We start from the raw sequence: 18,956 nt of genomic DNA on the forward strand, positions 1-18,956 counted from the left end.
TAACTTTCCTGTATGTGCATATCTTCCGTATATGCACGTCGTTTATGTATCTGCATCGTATATGCACAAATTCAATATACAGAAATTGCACATATACGAAAACTGTGCATATACGGAAGATATGCGCATATACGAAAATTGTGCATATACGGAAGATACGGAAGATATGCGCATGTCTTCCGTATATTCCTAACTTTCTTGTATGTGCATATCTTCCGTATATGCACATCGTTCATGTATCTGCATCGTATATGCGCAAATTCCATATACAGAAATTGCGCATATACGGAAACTGTGCATATACGGAAGATGTGCGCATATACGGAAATTGGGCATATAAAGAAGATATGTGCATGTCTTCCGTATATCCCTAACTTTCCTGTATGTGCATATCTTCCATATATGCACGTCGTTTATGTATCTGCATCGTATATGCGCAAATTCCATACACAGAAATTGCGCATATACGAAAACTATGCATATACGGAAGATGTGCGCATATGCGGAAACTAGGCATATACGGAAGATATGCGCAAGTCTTCCGTATGTCCCTAACTTTCCTATATCTGCATACCTTCCGTATATGGACGTCGTTCATGTATCTGCATCGTAGATGCACAAATTCTATATACAGAAATTGTGCATATACGGAAACTGTGCATATACGGAAGATATGCGCATATACGGAAGATGTGCGCATGTCTTCCGTATATCTCTAACTTTCCTGTATATGCATATCTTCTGTATATACACATCATTCATGTATTTGCATCGCAGATGTGCAAATTCCATATACAGAAATTGCGCATATACGGAAACTGTGCATATATGGAAGATATGCGCATATACGGAAATTGGGCATATACGAAAGATATGCGCATGTCTTCCGTATATCTCTAACTTTCTTGTATATGCATATCTTTCGTATATGCACGTTGTTCATGTATCTGAATCGTAGATGTGCAAATTCCATATACAGAAATTGCGCATATACAGAAACTGTGCATATACGGAAGATGTGCGCATATAAGGAAATTGCGCATATACGGAAAATATGCGCATGTCTTCCGTATATCCCCAAATTTCCTGTATGTGCATATCTTCTGTATATGCACCTCGTTCATGTATCTGCATCGCAGATGTGCAAATTCCATATACAATCCGCATATACGGAAGATTAGGCATATACGGAAGATATGCGCATATACGGAAACTAGGCATATACGGAAGATATTCGCATGTCTTCTGTATATCCCTAACTTTCCTGTATGTGCATATCTTCCGTATATGCACGTAGTTCATGTATCTGCATCGCAGATGCGCAAATTCCATATACAGAAATTGCGCATATACGGAAGATATGCGCATGTCTTCCATATATCCCTAACTTTCCTCTATGTGCATATCTTCCGTATATGCACGTCGTTCATGTATCTGCATCGTAGATGCGCAACTTCCATATACAGAAATTGCGCATATACGGAAACTGTGCATATACGGAAGATATGCGCATATCTTCCGTATATTCCTAACTTTCTTGTATGTGCATATCTTCCGTATATGCACGCATATTTTCCGTATATCCAATCCTAGATCTAATCATATAATTAGAACCTCCACAATTAGATAGCACAAGCCAAATATCTACAATATCTATGTAGTATTATCCAATCACTTTATTCAATATTTCAACATGGTATTGAAATACATGAAATCATAACATCACATATAGGAAAACAATGAACTCTTTGTATTAATAGAAATGGAGAGAGTTACAACCAAATATAAAGTTGGTCTTATAGAAGAGCTCCTCCAAGTTGACTTGACCTTCCTTGTCCCAAAGTGTATCTCTATGTCACCCTAATGCATGGAATAATGACTCTCACAACAACAACATGAGGGTAGAATCTATCTCCAAAATCCAACCGCTAGCTTGTGGATGATAGTAAATATATAAAAGAGGATGGTAGGTTAGGAATTCTTATCCATTTACCCAATCTAGGCTTGAGATCCACTCTTGATGGAAGGATGAGATCAAGGGATAAGGGATAGGATTCGAGACTTTCATCCAAGGTAAATGGTTTTAAGAATTCCTAGAACCTTATGGAGAAGTAAGCTTTGAGATTCTTTTTATTATTCATGAATTTATAGAATTAGCGCACCCCCAGCAAGGGGCAACCTATTGGTAATCAGCGCAGGTCCAACAAGGGTCAGCCTGCTGGTGAACGTAGTCTCTTAAGGAAGCAGGGTGCGTTGGGCCTTAAAATCACTTAAATGAAGCAGTTAAAGGAAGAAATTCAAGGATTAGGGAGAGTCATGCTTAGGGATTTGTGCAAATGTGACGACAAGGGGTAAAATGATGTTGATTTATCCAGTTAACGTGCCTAGTGACAAAATGTGACAAAATGGCCTATAACAACTCATATGGTTTATATTTGTATATTTGATAAATTTGAATTGAAGACCTTGGGTTGTAGTAGTTTTTCATTCTTATGCTACTCCTCAAGTTACACATATTATACTACTTATCTATATGAAATGGATAATGTTTTGGAGAACTAATTCCTATTTTTACTCAAGTTTTGGTTGCTTTGTCGACATACATTGAGACATAGATCCACTATTTATTTGATCGTGGCTATGATCTGCATTTGACATGGTTCCAATATGTATTTTCCATGTCTAGGATTTTCCATTCTATATATTCTTCATGTATTTTCATCATACATGATTTGGTGACCATGCTTACCTTTTCATCTTAACATGTATATGCCTGCCTTGGGGAAAATAGTAATTTGATACATCGGTTTTGTTTGAATATAATGTTTTGATCTTGTGGTTGTTGGACTTCACTTCGCTACACTTATCTGAATCTTTTGTAGTATTATAATGTAATTCAACCATCAACTTCCCTTCTAATCTCATTTATTAGATGACATATGCTATAACATTTATTTTGTCATTAATGACTTCTTAACAAGGATATATCTACTTTAATATCTTTTTTTCCACTGAACTTAGTTTAAAAATTACTTTTTACCTAGTATAAAAACTTTTCCTTATGGAAACACACATATTATACACTCATTCTCTTCATGCTCGGTGTGTATGCATTCCAAACTTTTGAAAAAATAATAAATCCACATTGATTGCATGCTCCTGAGTGCAAGTTACTAGGTTGTTACAGTACACAACCCTAATTTCTATTCCCAATGAACTTAGACAACTTATAAGAGTATAAATAAGGTTTATGTGATGGAAAAGGGGGAATTGACCATTTTTGTACCTTTATTTTGGAGCATTATATTGAAAATTTAACCTTGGATTTTATGGTTCCCTTCTACACAAACCTTTGTTTATAAGGTTGACTCTCTTACTCAAATTTGATATGTAATCCCTTATTGGTTTTCCTTTTCACATATAAGGAGTGGGTTGTAATTAAAGTTGAAGTCTATAAGTGGTCTAGGTTAGGAGGAACACAACCTTTGTTGATGAAGGCATTGGAATTATATCAAGTATTGCCCACACACACTAACACATGTGCACACACACACACACACACACACATGAAGTGATCTCTTCTCTCCCAAAAGAAACTATGTTGTAATTCATTTAATTATTAATTACATGATTTAGAAGAGAAATTAATTACTTGATATTAATTAATATTAGTTAGTTACAAGTGTTCTTGTTTTAATATCATTAATAATTTATATTGTAAATGGTTTGAGCAATGTCATGTGATGATTTTGTGCATATCTCTATAGAAGTTTGGAGCATGCAAGACTTTATCTATACAATTACAAATCCAACCAAGGGACCAACTAGTTGGTGAAAGGTATTCTTCCCTGTCCATTATTTATATCTTTGGCATAATAACTTAATCTTAAAAGTTGAGTAATGAGTCTTCTTATTTTCTTTGTCATTAACTTGACCCTAATAAACTAGGGATCATTCTCTATCAACCACCCCGAACTTTCCCAAGAAAAAGTTTCTTTGTATTTTGTGTGTGTTTTAATTTTTTTTTTTTGGTGTGGGTATGGGTTATTTTATGTTTTGATTTGTTTGTTATATATATATATATATATATATATATATATATATATATATATATGCTAACTTTCATTTTAATGTTGTTTGTTATTTCTTCAATGTATCTATGTGAATGAGAAGCACCATTAATGACACACTTAGCCATCCATAGTAACACTAAAAGAGGTGCTACTATTACATGACAATGCATTACATGACTTACAAAAAGAAAAAAATGGGATGGTGGTGTGTTTCTCTAGTAAAGTAGCAACACCTACTGTGTTATACCCTAATTATCCCATGTCCATCAATATGCACTTCTCATTCACTTAGTGTAGTTATCAAAGATGTGTGATACACATTATCATATGGGAGTATTGCAATAAGTGCTCCCATACATTTGTTAATGTACCAAAGAGCATAGTAAATTTATGCACATTTCATATATGACTATTTTATGCACTTCAAATGATAGTGAGTTTTGTTAATTGATGTGACCTGTGTACATGCTTAGAGTTAGCATGGTTTGAATTCCAAGGTGACACTATTAAGAACTTTTTAAAAGAAAAAGAAAGAAAATAGAAATGTAGGCTAATTTTAAATGTTTAGCTAGTGAAAACAACTATCAATATATGGTATCTATGTAGATGAAAACCATAGATTTATATGTTTGCCAAAATTCTAAAAATAAATCAAATATATTATAGAATAGAAGGAATAATGAAATATAACAATTCAATAACACAAGACAAAGAAGTGCTCATACTAGAATATAAAGCATTGGTGCTTGTATGTGTGTGGTGCATTATATACAATTTAAAATGAAAAGTTCAATGCGATATATCTTTTTAAACCCTACCATGGTGCCCCACGTATTATATTGAAGGTAAAATAAATATTATTTTATAAAATAACTTAAGCTACCTTAGTGCACATAGGAGGGTAATACATGGCTATGATGGTATCTTTCATATATAACATTGGCCAAATTTTTTGAAACCTTTGCAACATGCCATAGAACAATCTACATTAATATAACTCTATTTAACACATTGAAAATAATTTATTAAAAAAAAATTGTTGATATTAACATGAATAAGCACTAACAAAAATATATTTAGTAAAACTTTTACCTAAATTTATTTATTAAAAATATAATATAAATAAACTAATTTTATTAAAACATTTTAAAATTAATATTTAATATTTTTTGAATAAATTATCTATTAAATTTGAAACAAAACATTATTTAAATCTAAATTGAAATTGTTGTAAACTTACATTTTAATAATAATTACGTTTTCACAATTATCAAATTTACCTTAATGTTAACTAAAGTATTTGATTTCAATTTTGTTAAAATTGGTGAAAAGTGCATATGTAAATAAATGACAGATACACAAAATGCTTTAGATAATTGTTATTATTATAATATACGGAATCGAATATACATGAGTTTGGATTGTATTAAAGTTCATTATTATTTTAAATTTTTAGTTGTAAATATAATTATATAGATAAATTAATTAAGAAGTAATAATTTAAAGGTTTAGGAAATATTAGTCAATAGAGTAGCCAAACGTTTTGTTTTTTAATATTATTTTATAAGAGGTGCTTCCAATGACACTTCAACGTTATCCTTAAAGGGTTTTTGAGTTAATGAATATCTAAATTTAGTCTTTCCTTTGATTTATTATTATACAGGATTGAAAAATCTCACTACATAATTTCATAGCAAAAATTAACAATTTTTTCCAAAATTCAAATTTTATCAAAAATTACAACTCTTTACACCGTTAAAATCGATATCAAGTTCCTGCATGAATGAGAAAACAATATAGGGCATGGTTCTGGTAATATTTCTAAGTATTTAACAATGTAAATTGCTTCTGGACCTCAAAACTAGAGATGGGGAGAAACCAAGGAGTGAGCAATGGTGCCATACGCTGAGATCATATGCGCAGCACTGCAATTTCGAGTTTCAACACCCATACTTTCAAAGACACCATGAGGTTGAGCGTTTAATGTGTATTGCAATCTTTGGAGCTTGTGACTCAGCTCCATGGCCTCTGATCTCAACAGAGAATTCTCTTCTCTTATATGAGCATAATGCGCTGAAGTAATGTTGAGTTTCTTCAATATCTCCTCATTCTCTGCTCTCAAATGATCCACCTCAGCCCTCAGCTGGTCCCCAAGATTTTGTTTCCAGAGCCTAGACCTCCTTGCAGACTCTTTGTTAGACAACATCCTTCTCTGCTTCCTCTCCTCTCTAACTTGTTGCTCCTCTGTTTTGCCAGAGGCTAAGAGGCCCCAAATGTGTGACATGGCCTCCCCATTGCGCCCAGGAGAATTCAGTGAATCCTCTGTTGGGTACCCCTCATTCACCGACACAGGCACTGATCTCTCAGTGGGCACTTTAGATATAGATCCAGGAGTATTCAGATTGGCAGAAAATGGCATATTTCCATATTGGGTACGCCCCATATCATATATTTCTCTGCTAAATTGTGCTGGAATGATTGGGATTACCGAGTTGTTGTAAAGGTCCATTTCATTTGAATGAGAAACAAGCATCTGATTTGACTGCAAGTCTGAGAAAAAGGGAAAACCAGGTACAAATGTTTCAGATCCTGGCTGGATAATCACTCCCTCTCTGCTCCAAAAATTGAAGAATCTGCCACGGTCACTGATTCTGACTCCATCACTACTCCTTTGTTGCCTCTGATGAGTCAATTAGGATTGGAAATGACACCATATACCCTAATCACCAGGGAAGGTATCAAGATCTGAAATAATTGCAGAGAAAGTTTGGGAATTTTCAAGGAAGACAAAGTGAGTAATAGGCATCAACAATGATGAGAAAAGACTTGTGCCACAGACGCCAACAGAGAAAAGTTTGAAGAATCTCTGCAACAATGGCGGTATAATCCAAATAACAACCGATGCTCCTCGTCTGAGTCAATCCACCGAGCTTTAGTTTGATTCCAACTCCTCCGAAGCCCGTGGCCTTGTTATAACAGTGAACTCCTGTGAGGATATTGGCTTGACCTGTCACTGCAATCCCCACAGCAGCCGAAAAGATGACAACGTCCGTTACAGCGTTGTCGTTGCCCATGAGGCTTATGCCCACGCCGCTGAATTTCTTCTCGTCGGGGCTTCCGCCGGCGGTAATGCGCTGCCCCAGGAAGGAATTCTGGATGTATGTCTCGTGCCCACCCTGAACCATGATGCCAGACGACTTGAAATGCGAGATATAGCAATTATCGATGTTCAAATTTTGAATTTGGGCTTGAATTTGGGCGGGGCGGGTTCACCAGTTCAAATTTCGAATTTGAATTTGCTCGGGTAGTGGATAATGAAGAAACAAAATAGGCTTCCCATGTACTTAAGAAGTACATTGCACGGTGATTCCAAAATTCAAAATTGAAATGAGAAGGAAATGGGAGGGAGTACGCCACTTGGGGTTTTCAAATTTTGAAATTTAAATGAGAGGGAAGTGGGAGACGATAAATGATAGCCAGAACGCATGACGCCATGGTATGATGGGCATGTCATATATGGGCACGAGTAAGATATGTATGATGCACATGAGCATGTCTTTGCATTTCAATGACCATCCATACAAACAGCCAGATGGATGATCATATCATGAACGGCAACGCCTATACACATTCTCCTATTAATCGGAAATTGTTAGCCGGGAAATGATGCACACGGGTTGACATCCAAAGCCGATGTCAAAACCCATGTCCCAAGACTGTCCTTAGAGTCTCTTAATGGGGCTATAAAGGTGGAAATAGGAGACTTTCTCTCCTGTATCTAAGAAAGATTCCTTGCACGTTATTATGGCATTAGTAGCCCATTTTGACTTTGAGTTGCAACAAATGGATGTGAAAATGACATTTCTCAATGGAGATCTAGAGGAGGAGGTTTACATGAAACAACCTGAAGGATTCCCCTCTAGAGATGGTGAGCAATTGGTTTGCAAGCTCAAGAAATCCTTATACGGTTTAAAACAAGCATCCCGCCAATGATATTTGAAATTCCGTAATGTATTTTCTTCTTTCAGTTTTGTAGAAAATATTATGGATCAATGTATATACCTGAAAGTTAGTGGGAGTAAAATTTGTTTTCTTGTTTTATATGTGGATGACATTTTGCTAGCAACCAATGATAAGGGTTTCATGGATGAGGTGAAACAATTCCTCTCTAAAAATTTCGATATGAAGGATATGGGTGAGGCATCTTATGTCATTGGCATTAAGAACCATAGAGATAGGTTTCGAGGCATCTTGGGTCTGTCACAGGAAACCTATATTAATAAAATTTTAGAGAGATTTTGGATGAAGGATTGTTCACCAAGTGTAGCTCCCATTGTGAAGCGTGATAGGTTCAATTTGAACCAATGCTCGAAGAACGATTTTGAAAGGGAAAAAATGAAGAACATTCCATATGCTTCTGTTGTCGGAAGCCTAATGTATGCTCAGGTCTGCACAAGACCTGACATTGTGTTCGTTGTGGGAATGTTAGGACGATATCAGAGTGATCCAGGTTTAGACCACTGGAGAGCTGCAAAGAAAGTAATGAGGTACCTTCAAGGAACCAAAAACTAAATGCTTATGTATAGACGGATGGACAATTTGGAAGTAATTGGCTACTCAGATTCTGACTTTGCTGGATGTGTTGATTCACGCAAATCAACATCAGGATACATTTTTATGATGGCCAGTGGAGCTGTATCATGGAGGAGTGGCAAGCAAACCTTGATTGCCACTTCCACTATGGAAGTCGAGTTCGTCTCCTGTTTTGAGGCTACTTTACATGGTGTATGGCTTAAGAGTTTCATTTCTGGGCTTAGAATTATGGATTCTATCTGTAAGCCATTGAGAATGTCTTGCGATAATTCAGCTGTTGTTTTTATGGCTAAAAACAACAAAAGTGGGAGTCGAAATAAACACATCGACATTAAGTATTTAGCTATAAGGGAATGTGTTAAAGAAAAGAAAGTGGTCATTGAGCACGTCAGCACTGAGTTGATGATCGATGATCCTTTGACTAAGGGCATGCCACCGTTTAAATTCAAGGATCATGTAATGAATATGGGACTTGGTTCCATTATGTAGTTTCTCATTGTATGGACAATGTTATTTTAATGAAATTCTTAATTATTCTGATGTTTTTCTCATATTTATGTGCACCTTAATTTGATTTGAGAAAATTCATCTGTGTAGGACCAAGAATAAACATAAGGTTTATTCATTAAGAAATTGTTGCCACATAAATTTTAATAGAAATAAATACATAGTAATACATGGAAGATAATACTCGTCATTAGAGGACTTATCGCCATGATTCATGTATCTATTACGTAATACAGATTATCTATGGGTTGTAAGACGAGACATTAAGATTGGAAGTATGGACCAAGTGGGAGAATGTTAAGCTCCCTCTCCCAATGGTTGTCGATTTCTGGAAACCAACTGCAGTAATTTCTGGAAACCAACTGCAGTTATTTCCTTAAATTACAGAAATCAACTGCAGTTAAATTAATTTCTTGTTGGGAGCTCCTGGAGTGGTCCATTACTCCCTTTGCAGTTCTCTACCATGATCTGTGGAACACTTGACACATAGCCAACAGAAGCTTGATGGAAGCTTGGCTATAAATACTTATGTTTGGTCCCCAAGCTCACTAACTCAATCCCCTTCAGCTTTACACCATCAAGTTAGAGTGAGCAGAGCTTGGAAGTGCCACACGGATGAGAGATTTTGGGTCACCTGTTTGTTCTTGTGCATCTCATTTCACCTCAGTGCCTCTGGTTATTTTCGTGCTCCTATAGAAAACAGCGCACCCTCCCTTATTGTTCATTCTGATCTAATTGTTCAATGGGTCATTTGAGTGTTGAGTGGTTTATTTGAGTGATTGAGGGACCGTAGTGGAAGCGTAGCGGATAGTCTGCCTCAAGGCTTCTCGAGATGCTGTAGACACTGAGAAAAAAGCTTCCAAAGTGACTGTGTGCAAAATAATGATCAGAAAAGAGAAGAAGCTTGCGGTCATATTCAAGGTTTTACCGCTGATTTACAAACTTTGGAGTTTGAACATCTAATTCTTTGTGTATTTTGACTCTTTTGTTCTGAAGCATCAATGGCTAGAGGTATGTTTCTTGGGCATCAAGTTTTTTACGATTCTTTACAATTCTTTTAGGTATTCATTCCACATTAAAGAATCGTTGTTCAACTATCAGTGAGATGACCATATATATATTATATATACCATGGTGGAGACAACTGCAAAAACAGAGTTTAGTAATTCATGATAAGGTGCACACCCCACTGCTACTACACGCCTACCTGCTTGGTCCAATATGCCTAAGTCCACACAGTCCAAGGTCAACGCAGTCCCACGGATGTGTAGATGTTTTACAACTGCTCATCTCAATGTTTGAACTGGTCAAAAATATTTTTTTAAAACGTCTGAGTTTTGCATTTTAAACATCTTGAGTCAACACAATATGTGAGTGTAAGTTTGTTGGAATTGACCACTCTAACAAATGCTACTTTGTGAAGAAAAAAAACTCCAAGATAAATATTGAACTAGATGAATGACTTTTGACCTGTGCTAAGGAGGGATATGGTGACTTGTCTATGTCTAAATGAAAATTGATAGTTTGATGATTATTGATTTTGTAGTTGTGAAATGTCTTTATCAAATGGTTTCCTGTTTCTTTCAATTCTAGTTATAAAAAGGGTTGGTGGTTCTTAAATTGGAAGCCCCAGTATCCGAAACATCAATTCTTGTGTGTTAGTAAGGTCAAGTTGTTTGATCAAATTTTGAACACATTCAATATCCATACCTCCATCCTAGCAACTAACGGATAGCCGAAAGCGAAATATGTGACATATGGTGGTTGGTCCATAGGATGATTCATTACTTAACAACACTTATCGCGAAAGCCTCCACGAGCCAAGTTGTCATATTGTTGATCTTGCAAAGTTCATCAAAGATGGTCAGAGGAAGTTACATTCTAAATGGAGATTAAGAGACAACTCGAAGATGTGGTAGTGAAAGAGTGGTGTTTGCAAGATTCCATAGTGGACGTGAGTGCTGATGAAGACTATTCAGACATATATTATATTTTTTGTTGTAATATGTGATTTTAATATTTACCATGTAAGAATTCAGGGAAGGTGTTGGAAGTAATGTTTCCATGTCATATATAGTTGTCATTAGGAGTTGCGAGGAGTCAGTCTCGAAGTTGTTGTTTCCAATGTATGCCTTGTAATCATGATTTAGATGTGTCAAAGTCAGTAATTTATGTCTTATATATTTGTACCTGGGGTGATCAATAAAATTATCAAGTGTGTTTGGTGTTGTGTGTGCAATCTCTCTCGCTCTCTCTCATTCTTTTTATCACTAATACATGCAAAATGTTCTAAAACATAATTTGACTGTATAAGGTTCCACTTCATCAAAAGAACTCAGTAAAATAGTAACATAGAAAGAGATTCGATGAATTACATGTTTATTATTCATAAACAATAAATAAATAAATAAAATTGTAAGCATGGCAGGACTACATCATCAACATGCCCAATATATCACCTCGACAATCTATCCAAGACCTCGTGAACATAAACAATGAATATTTCAATTAAAATACTTTATAGAATTTCTGTTTCTAAAAATTATTGTGTAATTTGAATTTTTTTATTTCTTGCTCTTTGTCATTAGATTGTTATTTTAAATTTAGATGGTGTATTATGATTTTGATATTTATATCATTGATTTTTATAGTTTAAAAGAAATATAACTTAAATATTTTATGTTTTTGTTTTTTAAATATGGTTTTTCATAGATTTTGTTTAAAATATAGTGAAATATTTTTGAAATACTAAATTTGAGTTGTTAAATCTATTCAAATCAAATATTTTAGAAAAAGATTTTCAAAGTTTTAAATTCATTTATACATTTTAAATAACAAATATGTGCTAGACTACACTTCACTCCCTTATAAAGTCATTTTGATATAGTGATTAATAAATTTATTGTTAGTATTTTATTCATTTTAATAGAGTGATTAGTAAATTTATTTTTGGTATTTTATTAGCCCAAGATTTAGGTATCTCATGGTATTGTAAGATATCTTTTGGTCAAAAATAATAAATCTATGCCAACTTGATTTTTAAATTTATGGTTGCCATAATAATCATTATATTTTTGTTACTATACATTTTATTATCCTTTGATTTTGTTTTTCACATTTCATATCCTTTGATTGTGTTTTTCACATTTTTCTAATAAAATGATAATCTTACTCCCAAAAAAATCACATCATCCCATTAAAAAAAAAAACATAAAACATTTAAACTTTACTATCTAAACAAATTAATACTATCACCTCATATCCATTCTATAAATTTCTTAACTCTATAATCCAACCTACTTCCTTTATCTTCTATTTGGATTATATTTTTAAACTTGTGTGAATCCAAATAATCAATACTTGTATCCATTCTTTAAATTTGTTCAAGTCTATAATCCAACTCACCTTATATCCATTTTTTTAAAGTTGGTTGCTTCTGGATTATAGAGGATACAAAAGTAAGTTGGCTCCTCGGGCCAAAAATGCTTTTAATTCAGTGCCCCTTTCTTCTGGAATACTCGTTTAGTTTATCCGCTCCTTTCCCACATTAACTTAGTTGGCATTTGACTTTCTGTCCTTCGTTGAGCTTGACTTTCCAAACGAGACTACAACTTGGAACTTCCATAACAGAGGGACATGTCATAGTCCTGAAGTGTGCTGATCCCTGTGAATGACTATATCTCACTAATTTGTCGCTTTGTGGAGTGGTTTTCTTATACTGGTGGCGCCTTCTTTTTCGGGAAGAATGGTCTTGCGCTAGTCGTTTCTCCACCTCTTCAATTTTGATGTTTATACTTAGACTCGTTTGGATCCTCAAATTCAACACCAGTTTGATGCATCTATAGTGACCACGAGTCCTTAAATCCAACCCAACGACAACTATTTCTCTCATGATATTGGTACTATGACAATATTGAAAGGGTGGGGACGAAGGATTCTGCGATGGAGATTTCAGTCAACAATCCACCACTTCACTTAAAACAAGTCCCAAAAATAATAATGGACTAGTTTTGTTTTTTTTACCCACTCAAAAAACGTTGGTATATTGTGTTTAAAATGATGTTTTGATAATCTAAACCCAATTAACAAATGATTTTTTTTAAGAAGAAAAAAACTACTAGTTATATTAAAAAGATACTAGTACATATAGCTCGATCATCAGCGTTTGTCGAATACCCAACCCAGGTTCAACTCCACGATGTGCCGCTTACTGTGATGGGCGTCCAAATTGCAGACGACGCCGTGAGGTTCACCAGTGCAGAGATTATCAGGAAACAAGCCTCTCCAGTCGATATCAGAATTGATGGCTTCCAGAACCTTGTAGACCGCTTCTTGCTCTCTGCTATCCAGCGCTGGCTCTGGCATGTAATCATCTACATTCCCCAAAACTTAAAGAAGCAACAGCAGCACGGGGATCGCCATTGTAATTCAAAAATCTCTAAAAGTGAAAGTATTTCGGACTAGATACTGCAACTGTAAATTACAGAACGGATTACAACAGGTTGCTGATATATATGTTGGTTTTTCATAGCGATTTCAAATTTGAATTTTATTCGCGCGCGCACAACCTCATGTATGCCATAACCTCCAAACGCATGGCATGCGATTTCAAATTTGAATTTTATTCGCCCGCGCACAACCTCATGTATGCTCCATGCCATAACCTCCAAACGCATGGCGTACTGTCAACGCAATTACGGCGGATCTATCATGCGCATGGTGGATCATGTGGTATCGACATAATCATGTGTATAGTGGATCATGTGGCATCGACATAAGCCATGGTTGATGAAAGCGGAATCGGAATTCGTTAGCAGAGAAATGATGCACACGGGCTGACAGCGAAGGCCGATGTCAGAACCCGTTTCCCAACACTGTCCTTAAAAGTGCGTTTATAATGCTATAGAAGTGGAAATAGGAGTTGCCCTCAAGAGGAGCGTCTGACATTGTTAACGTTTTCTCCAATTGAAGCTCAGTCTTACAAATGACAACAGGAAAGTTGTGTAGTTAATGCTCGAAAATTCATTGCAAAATGCAAAGAAGATATTTGCAAGAAGTCAAAGAAGTGTAATAAAAAAGAATGGCATCTTATAGGTTATGAATCTTCCTATGATTCACGCCTTTCTCATGGAAAAGCCACAAAATTATTGACATCATTTCTAAAACTCCGTCAAGTTTGCTATCACCATCAAGTGAGAAGCTCTAGGTTCCGATTTTTACAACAAATGCCTATGACCATGGAAGAGATTTTGTAGGTTTTGATTGGAAAGGTTAAGACGAAGACCATGGAAGAGATTTTGTAGGTTTTGATTGGAAAGGTTAAGACTAAAGGGGAAGAAGCTCTCATTGATGGTTCGACGCCCTGGAACTAGTGGAGAGAAAGAAAGATCCTGAAAAACATTTATTGGATAAAATCTGAGAGAGTTTGTCTGGAAAAAATAAAAGGTTGAATTCATCTCGGCTAGTTTCATGATTTAAAGATATTGGCAGTTTAAAGTACATTGTACAGACTGGGTTGGATGCCTTGTAGAACTTAAGAAAATATTTATTTGATCGCCTTTTGGATGTTGATAAGATAATTTACAACCCCAGTGATGCGGATATTGAGTGTGTTCGAAGCTACTCAAATTGCCAAACAATTGATGGTGGCATTTTATGTTTACATTGTGAAATGGATGAGTTATTTCAGCTGTATCAAAACAAGTTTCTTTATTTTTTGGCTGAGAGTAGGAGATGATGGGGTGTTGTTATATCTGTTGAAGAAGCATTGAATTTACGAAAGCAAAGAGGAAGCATTATTATATTGATAAAAACACAGGGGTCATCAGGCATCGAATTTTAAATATATTTTCTGAGCAAATGGAGAAAATTTTCAAAAATCCGCAACATGGGTTTTTGGCAGAATACCCCAATTGACTTCCATGTTGGACTTTTCAAAAAAATTGGACCGGTTTAAGATATATCACCAGTTCCTCAGGAAGGCAGCTAGAGAGGATGACCGCTACGACATGCAGAATCCAGTGAAGTGAGAGAAGAAAACATGAAATCTTTTGCAGCATTGCACATCCTAGTCACTGACTGTAGCAAGTTCACTGAATAATTGCAGAAAAAATTGGATGAAAGATCGCAGTTCGAACTTAATATAAGATAAATTGAGTCAACTATCTCAGAAATTCTAAAACCATGAATTATAAAAAGAAAATTTAGTTGGTTTCCAAATGAAAGCTTGAAGTGGGGGGCACGTTTGACATGTAACAATCAATGGTTTGCAGTGTATTATGGCCAAGACCAACGAAGCCCGGACAACATAAACTACACAAGGTTTATGTAAAGGAGTCCCTCCGTAAGTGGTTGAGTCAAAACCACCCATCATAATATCAATGGTTATTATTCATTACAATAGCACTCCTCTCCTTTTTAGAAACCACCAAAGGTGCCCTCGTAAGCAGATTTATGATTTGGATTTATAATGATACATAAAACAGCTGGGAGCCGCACTCTGTCAACTTTAATTGCGTTCTCTTCATTTATGTACGTTACGCAAGCTAGACCCACACTAATTTTTATATCATCATCACGTTGTAATTTTTTCCCATAATTAAAGGCACGACATATATGTATTCATATTGTAAATTTTCAAAAGGAGGTGGGGTTTTATTTTAAAAGGTTTATATATATATATATATATTAAAGCTACTTTTTTTTTAATTATTTCAAAAACCTTTTAATAAAGAGAAATAAATAGTTCCCGAAATTGTTTCAAGATTCAGTTAGAACACTCAGATTATGAGGCAAAAATAAAAACCCATACATTATATTTTTAAGGGGTTCAGAAAGGCATAGTCACCCATTATTGGCAAGGTAGTCAAATTTTTTTCTGAAATCTGAATATGATATTGTAGTTTGATTCCAACCTTGGTGTTGCATTGACTGTTTTTCTCATGTGTCCCAACATTGATATATGTTTTTCCTCTCTTGGACAGTGTAAGATGTAGTCGATGCTTTAGTTTAAGTTTTTAATGAATTTACTTTGTTTCACTCATTAAAATTTAGTTGTAACCATTAAAAATTAATCTTGAAGCCCTTAATGAAGAGCTCCACATCCAAGAATCTCATTCATATTCTTCTTCTTCATTCATCATTCTTTCTACATAGTTGAAACACAAATGCTTAATTGCATGTGCCAAAACTTTGTCTCCTTCATTTTCTACTTTACATCTCCACCCTATAACTCTCATTGTCTCTGTCCATTCTGCTTTAGAAGGTTAGGTTTTCAGACATAGAATTTTAGCTTGCAAGCCCTCATGGCTTGTCCTTCCTTCCATTGATTTCAAATTATCTTTTTACCCAATCTCAAAATGTCTCAAGCACTTGTTCCCCCATAGTCAGGAACTATCTCCTAAGGCACAACAGAAACAAAACCAAAGACTGCAATTATGCAGAGTGTGGAATGAAACATTGTTGAGTGAGGTGTGTGAAGAGCTCTAGTGTGTAAGTGAGTTGTTAAGAGAGGTCATGAGTTCCTATGAAAAAGAGAAAGGTCGAGAGTTGTTAAGCATTGATTGAATGAGGGCCAAGATATGAGTTGATGTGTGTTTCTATAGAGTGAGTTGAATGAATCGAGGATTGTTTGAGCTCAGTATATGTTGTTGAAGTAGAATAGAGGTTCATGGGTTGAGAATGAGTGAGGGATGAGAACAAATAACAAAGAGTTGTTGCAGAGTGGATAAAGAGTGTAAAGAATGTTGAGTGGATGCTACTAACAACGTAGGGTTGAGTTGATGAAAATAGAGTTGTAAACAAGATGACTAAGAGCCAAAACAGAGAGTGTCTGTAACATCCCTAGGTTAAAATTTCATGTAATAAAGTTAGTAAAGGAAAAATAAGACCAAGGTCATGGGACATGTATTCCAAGTTTAATGTGGGAAAAACATCCTGGTGGGTGTTCTTTTTGGTTTGTTATGGCTAAGGAAATTATCGAAAGAATTGAAAAGGAAAAGTAACAATTATTGACATTTATTGATGAAATAAAAGGAAATTAGGAGAAAAGGAAGATGAAAGGTCACAAGTTGCATGTGAGGAGGAAATTGAAGGAAAATATACGAAAAATGAAGAAATTAGAGGCATCAATAATAAAAGGGATTCAGAGCATCATTTTGGGGACTTTTATCAGTTTTTTTTTGGAATTAGTCTCAGAGAGGAGAAGAGAACCAAGAGGAGAAGGAAAGTAAGCAAGTAAAGGAAGGACAAGGAAAACAAGGATCAAGCAAGGAAAGGTTGAATCAAGAAGCTTCAACGGGAATACTTGGATGTAACAGGTTGCATGTATGATTTCCTAGCTAGTTTTGGCATGCATGGTATGTGCATGTGTGTATTTGGTTCATTTGTTGTCATTGGCATGGGTTTTGTCAGGTTTCGAGAGTGATTTTATCCTTACCTTGCCATTTTTGGATAGCCATGGTGTGATGGGATTCTTTCTTGGTTGAGTTTTGGATTTCTAGAAGGTTTTGGATCCAAGTGAGGTGGTCTCAAAAAAATCCCAAGGGTTGGGGGTGGATATGGTTTTCTCTGGGAATCCTTCAATAAGTGGTTGGAGACAAGAAAATTCCTTAAGGGATGGTGAAGGAATTTTGAGACATCCAAGCTCGGTTTGGTTTTGTGATCTCGAGACCAGTTTAGGTGAGATCACAGTATGGTGAAGGTGGAAGTGTTTTAACCTTTGGATTCCCTTGGTTGTTTATGGATTGATTTATCCCATGTGATCCCACATTCATGCTTGGAATATGGCATGGGGGTGACTGGCTAAATGGAAAATTTGATTCAGGCCAATATATGGTCGGGTGGCATGTGGAAGTCTTTGAATTGATTGGCTTTTGCATATGGTTAATAAGAGCTAAGTTTCTCTTGTCTTTTATGAGTAACTATACTTGTATTATGTGGCTTTAATGGTTATTAAATCGTTGTTATCCACCTGGTTATGTGTTGGTTATAAGTATGGTTATATGACATATCTAAGTATGGCTCTTATCACATTTGAATTAATGAATGTGATCCAAATGGATCCGAGAATGCTCTCTAAGTCTTCATAAACTCCTTAAAAATCATGCCAAAGATGAAAATCTTTTAAAGGAGTCAAAGTTAACGCAGAGGAAACACCCTTAGCAGGGCGGAGAAACACTATCCGGAGGCCCAAAACTCGTGAAAACAGAGAAAAAGGAGCTATCGGAGGTGGAATAGTGAGATACACAGTAGCCGTCAGATCTGGCCGATCAACGATCCAGATCCGATCAGCGGATCGCTATCGGCGGTGGCTATTGGCGCTATTAGCAAAGCCCACATAAGAGTCGCAACTGTGATCAGCGGGGAACTTATAAGCGATGCGATAGCGATTGGCGGGGTCAACGAGGACCGTCGATCAAGCGCACAGATCGACGACCCACGTTGCATCGCCAGATCACAATCGGTGGATCCACAGGAGTATACATATGTGCGACCTGATGAACGGACCCAATGAGATTATGAGCCAGATTGCAGGCATTTTGAAGTCCGCCAAGCACCATGTTTTAATGTATTTTCACAGTTTCATTTGTTGAACGAAATGCGAAGGGAAGAGCACCGATGCGATAAGCCGGACCCGAAAGGGTACCTTAAGGCTATTACATATGATTTCAAGTCCAGGGAAGAGCCTTTTCCATTGCATTTTCGCGATTTTAAATGTATTTATGAAAATGAGGGACAAAGCCATTGCGATAAGCGACAACGACTGATAGGCGGACCCAATAG

At 35.8% G+C, this 18,956-nt stretch overlaps 1 pseudogene; it reads right to left on the reverse strand.

Moving 5' to 3' along the window:
- Window positions 1-6,850: 6,850 nt before the first annotated feature.
- Window positions 6,851-7,258, reverse strand: LOC149258955 (polygalacturonase QRT3 pseudogene; annotated as a pseudogene).
- Between the last annotated feature and the right edge of the window lie 11,698 nt (window positions 7,259-18,956).

This window comes from Pinus tabuliformis, chromosome 6, assembly GCF_031772625.1.
Source record: "Pinus tabuliformis cultivar Carrire ecotype Pingquan chromosome 6, CPIR1, whole genome shotgun sequence".
Lineage (NCBI taxonomy): Eukaryota > Viridiplantae > Streptophyta > Pinopsida > Pinales > Pinaceae > Pinus > Pinus tabuliformis.